Source organism: Cryptotermes secundus, unplaced genomic scaffold, assembly GCF_002891405.2.
Source record: "Cryptotermes secundus unplaced genomic scaffold, Csec_1.0 scaffold1161, whole genome shotgun sequence".
Taxonomy (NCBI): Eukaryota; Metazoa; Arthropoda; class Insecta; order Blattodea; family Kalotermitidae; genus Cryptotermes; species Cryptotermes secundus.
This window is the reverse complement of record NW_019745101.1, coordinates 213,659-219,658: the sequence shown is the minus strand read 5'-3', so window position 1 is coordinate 219,658 and position 6,000 is coordinate 213,659. Positions and strand designations below refer to the sequence as shown.

At 41.3% G+C, this 6,000-nt stretch overlaps 1 protein-coding gene across 1 annotated transcript in view; it reads left to right on the top strand.

Moving 5' to 3' along the window:
- The window catches only part of LOC111875019 (calpain-A), a 47,551-nt gene that overhangs the window by 32,816 nt on the left and 8,735 nt on the right, over nt 1–6,000 (top strand). The gene's annotated exons all lie outside the window — the stretch shown is intronic.

Sequence of the window (6,000 nt, the reverse complement as noted above, 5' to 3'; positions counted from 1 at the left end):
GGAACTCGCGTTTGGCCTCCTCAATTGCTGCGCAAGTTTCATTGTAGTTCTTCGTTAGGTCTTCCTGTAGTTTTGTTGTTCGCGCGCAGAGGGACACTTCAATCTTCTCAGTTAGCTCCGACTGCAGAATCCGTTTGCCGTGTTCAAAGATCGCAAAACTGTTTTCAATTCTATGTTGGATTAACTCTTCCAACTCTGACCGCATAGATCGCATTTCGGCCTTCATCTCTTCCTTATCGGCCTCCCTATCGGCCGCCGCCTTTTCTCGATTGACCTCTAATTTGGCCATTAAATCCTCTTTGTCTCTCTTCCAGTTTTCTTGCATGAGCTTCATCTCTTTCAGGAAATCCTCTTTGTCTTTCTATCTATTTTCTTGCATGGCCTTCATTTCTTCCTGTTGGGTTCGGAACATTTCTTGCATCTGCACTCGGTAGGTATCTGCTTTTTCTTGGCCAGCTCTGACTTCCTTGAGCAGCATTTCCATCATCTGCTGCATCTCCATGCTCTTTTCGCGTGTCTAAGTTCGCAAAAATTCTGACACCAAATTGTCACGTGTCTTGAGTTCGAAGCTCGTTGGTCACGTGTGTAAGTCCAAATCCCACTTCTGACACCAATGTAACGTGTTTGCTGGTTACTGAAGACGCCGTAGAGATGGTTAATTGGTTTATTTAACAATCTACAAATAACGGCTACAATTACTTATCACACAGTTGCGGGGTTTCACACTTTATAACCCTAATCGCATTAATCTGTTAACACTGTTGCAGGGTTTCACACTTTATAACCCTAATCGCATTAATCTGTTAACACTGTTGCGGGGTTTCACGATATATAACCCTATGCGCAAATCAGTTCGCTCTGCCTTCAGTAGTCTACACGTTTACAGTAGGGGAGCTATGTATCACTGTATCACACGCTCCCAATTACACCATCACACACACGTCCGGTTCTTTTTTCCGCGACGGCTGCTATACTCCAACTGTAGTCGGCTGACTGGAGAACTGTTGATAACACACTCGGCGACTGTTACGTTACAACTCGGCGGCTGTCACAGTACAACTTCCTCACAGCCGCTGTGCAGCTCACTTATATAGCTGCAGTGCTGCCTGTTGCGTTCCACGTCACAGTAGGAAGTTGATTACGGGTACGTAGCGTTGCGCGTTATGTCACCGTGGAGGGGTGGGAGGGAGCGCTACGTTACCGCCACGCGCCTGTGGCCTGAGTTGCCACGTTGCTGCTGGGTAGGGAGGGGTTCTCCGTTGCACAACATGTTACAATATACTTAGATTTCTCCTTACTAGCATCAATTAAAGTTTGTGTGTTTTTCTTCAATCTATCCGTGTTATCTCCCAGCTGATTCACATCCTCAGCATAGACCAGCAGTTGATGTGTCCCATTTAGTTTCAGTGCCACCTGGTCTCCTGGACCTCCCTAATGGTATATTTTAAACAAAGTTGAAAAAGCAGTTGCGACATAACATCTTCTTATTTTAGATCATTTTGGATACGAAAATTATCAGGCAAATGTTTACCTATGTGGGCTTTGCTACATGTTTCATTTAAACACATTTTAATCAGCCTAACTAGTTTCATGGGACCCCCAAAGTCAATGAGAATATTTTACAATACTTCCCTCTTAACTGAATCATAGGCTTTCTTGAAGTCTGTGATTAGCTGATGTACGAGTACTGTGATATTGTACTCCCATTCTTCCCCCAGTATCTAAAGAATGCAAAAAATCTGATCAGTACTTGGTCTATTACATCAAAACCCGCCCTGATGATTCCCAGTAATTTCATTTATATGCACCTAGCCTTGAGAGAAGGATATTTTATAAAATTTTGTATGACGTTGACAGTAGTGATATCCCACAATATTTACTACCCTCAGTTTTATTACCTTTCCTTCCAACTGAGCGACTGCCGCTTGTCAGCGAAGTTAGTGCCAACTTTTGTGGATGGAGGGTGTCACGTGGTCAGGGCAATGGACCTCCATGGCCGTTAATCTCGGTGTTCTAGACTGGAGCTGCTATTTCCTTGAAATAGCTCCTCAATTATCCTCACGAGGTTGAGTTGACCCCGTTCCAGACCCACTACTTCTGAAAAAATCTGGTATCGCCATTTGCTTGCGGACTACAAGCCGTGGAGTTTATTTGTTTCTAATAGACTCCTTCCTCTGATCAGACAATTCTTCCTTATTCCAAATAGAATTAACGAGTTTTTGGATCTTAAGACTTTAATGTTTCACCTCCTGTTTGAATCAGTTCTGCCAGAATTTTATTACTACTTGGTGGTTTATGCCTTTTGAACTTTGAAATAGCAATTTCAACCTCAAAAGTGCTAGGATCAGGTACTGATGGCTCAGCTGTATGCATTTCTATCTTTGCTGACCATATGTACATTCAATAACTGAAAGAGTTACTTCTTTTTCATTCATTCATTCATTTCATTTATTTTCCATATATTTATACAGGCAAAAAACCTAGGATGTGGAAATAGCCCACTTATTCAAAATATTGTGGGAATCTGTGAACATATCGCCACTTAATCTTTACTGAGTTACTTGTAGGGTGGCAACACCTCTTAAGTTAATTTATGCCTATTTAGAAGTGTCTAGTGTTCTTGTTCATACTGATCTCGCAAGTTCATTAATTTTGTCTTTCAGTTATTCACTCATTTTGTTCCTGAAATGCCTGCTGGCTTCACATATTGTTTAGATTATCTCTTTTATTTTGCTTGGATCCTGTAACCACTGCAGGAGGTTATTTGATAGCCTGACTTAAATCTTTGGCCAATCCAGCACAAGATATGTAAGGTCCTCATGTCAACTCTTTCAGTGCAGAACAATTGATGACCCTGTAGGCCAACAAATTGTAAACGAAACCCATTCACATCATTCAGATGCCAGATATGATCACTGTTGTTATGCATACTTTCTTTGCACTTCATGTGTTTAAGTTCCTTTTCAGAAACAGTAAAGTTGAAATAAAACATCACCTATGCAAGGTCTCTGAGGGACTTAACAAGGGTAATGTTCAAGCCTAACAATGATTTCATCCCATTTCTCTTCAGTGAACATTCAGTGTCTCGATTCAAATGTTTTTTAGTCCAGTAAGGACTTTGTCTGCTTAAATGTATTCATGACTTTGTGGGTAGTAGTTTTTTTTTAATGGATCTGTAACATCCTGAAATCTAGGCCAAAATTTTCTGCTTTTCTTACACAACTACTTTTCACAAATGTATACTCCATAAACACTTGTTGCTCCAAAGTGTAAATGAAATGTGGCGTTTTGACACAGAGAATAACATGGCTGAGTCATAAATGCTTATTGAGTGTGGCAAATACAGCAACAGTACAAACATGAGACTCAGGAATTGTGTGTAGAATGGTATGGAATGCATAAGGTTGATTCACACTAGCGATTCAGTGATTTATTGGGGTGATAATGAAGATGAATTTCAGTGGGTATATGCCGTTGGTTTGCTGACTACACTGTGAGCCCAGATATATGCATATTACTATGATATAAGTAGCACATGGAACTACTGCCAAAACACCAAAACAGTTTCCTGCAGGCTGTCAGTTATAATCATTAAAGATGGCAGCCAATCAAGAATTCAGACTGGAAAGAACCTTTTGAATAGAAGTTAAAAGAGTATTCATTACAGCTGCTACACCAATATGCTTAGTTTATAGTCTTTTGAGATATAGTTTTTATCCTGATATCTTTTATCCTGTCAGCACATACCTTTTAATACTGTGAAATGATTCAGTCTCAGTCATCCTAGTCTTCGTTTCACTTATGATCCAAGTATCTCTTCCTATAAATCTCACCTATCTCGTGGGTTCGAATCCCACTCAGGGCATGGATGTTGCCTTGCAACGAGCTGATCACCCGCCCAAGGAGTCCTACCAAATGTGTAAAATCTAAAAAAACCGAAGTGAACGGAGAAGTTCATGGAGGTAGGCCTGAGCCCACTGGGGCTGTAGGGCCAAGAAAAAAAAAGTAGTATTAGACTTCAAAGGATTCTGACGATGGTGTATACTGTACTTCTTTTGGCTTGTTTTTGACTTCATCCATCGTCTCATATGTAAAAGACAAAAGACCACGACGTTTTGGAGACTGGATCTCTCTCCGTCTTCAGGTGGGTGGGAAAGGATAAACATACTCAGTTGGGCCCGTTAGAAAGAGCTAGCATCAATCACTGGACAAATCCCTGTCTGTAGAAAACAACCTATGAACACCCGACAACCGGTTCCATCAGTGGGAGATAAGAATAAAATGACAGTAAAAGACATGATAGAAAATTTGTGCCAAGCATGCACATGTCAACAATGTAAAAAAAAACAGAAATATAGATTAAATTCCAGGAATTCAGTTAAAATCGAAAGTAAAAACTTGGATAATGCATGCCTAATCTGTGTGAATAAAGAATCGTGCCACCAGGGCAACACATCTCAACAGTCTGAGACCGGCAATCCAGTTTACCATGGAAACAGAATCGGAGGGAACGATCCCCTTCGTGGACGTTCTGGTCATGAAAAAAGGAACGGCTCTGACCACGAAAGTTTACAGGAAACCCACTTCACACTGGCCGATATCTTAATTTCAATTCCAATCACCCCCCGCATGTCAAAAGAGGAATTGTTCTCAGTCTTCATGATAGAGCTACCACTATATGCCAAGACCGGCAAGGCTGGGTGTTGGAGGTTAACAATCTGAAACGCGACCTTCAACTGAGTGGTTATTCTCAAGGCTTTATTGACTCGGTTATCTGGTCCAAGGGTAGTAGTCATCAAAAGAAAAAAGAGGAAAAGCCTCTTGGCACGGTTTATATCCCGTATGTCAAGGGCATCTCTGAGAAGTTCAGGGTCATAGGGAACCAGTATACTGTTAGGACCGTCTTCAAAGCTAGACACACTTTACAATCTTCGCCCGTGGGAACGAAACCACAAAGGGATCCTCAACAGACGGCACAGTGCGTCTATAGCATTCCCTGTGAATGTGGCAGAAGCTACATTTGTGAAACAGGCAGACCGCTGGCCGTGCGAATCCGTGAACACAGGCACAATCTAAAGAAGGGTCTTCTAGAGAAATCAAGGTTGGCTCAGCATGCATATGAAGAAGGTCATAGAGTAAGCTGGATCTTTGAGGTTGAAAGTAACAGCAGATACAGAAAGTACAAAGAATCAGCTCATATGGCATGTTCAACCAATCCGATCAGCCAACCTGGTTTGGATATTTCTCCCATATGGATTCCCCTCATTAATGAAGAGGTTAACAAATCAAAAATGTAAGTTTTTATGAATATTAGTGGCTTCCACTACTTCTGCAAGTTTTGCTCCGGGGATTAGTCTGATTCCCGGAAGTCACATGGTGGCACGATTCTTTATCCACACAGATTAGGCACAAATTTTCTATCATGTCTTTTACTGTGATTCTATTCTTATCTCCCACTAATGGAACCGGTTGTCGGGTGTTCATAGGTTGTTTTCTACAGACAGGGATTTGCGCAGTGATTGAGACTATCTCTTTCTAACGGGCTCAACTGAGTAGGTTTATTCTTCCCCGCCCACCTGAAGACGGAGACAGATCCAGTCTCCGAAACGTTGTGGTCTTTTACATACCAGACGATGGGTAAAGTCCAAAATAAGCCAAAAAAAGTATAATATTATACTGACTGAATGATTTAAATCACCAGTTCTTGTAATTGTTATGTTGCTCTGTAGGTTGCTCTGTAGGCGGATTTGCAACCCCAGCCTGTTAGTATTACACAGACCATCCAGCTGCTTGTACGCATGATATACTGCAAGAACTGGAAAGGTGTAACGGAAATAACAGAGATTGTTTGAAAAATTGTGAAACAGAGATGACTGGTTTACATAATGATCCACATGCATTTTTGCACATATGTGGTCTATTCAAAATGTTCTAGATCTTTTGAAATAGCGCATCAACTCAACAAATTAGCAATATCGGGTAGGTTGTGTTGCCTAGAGG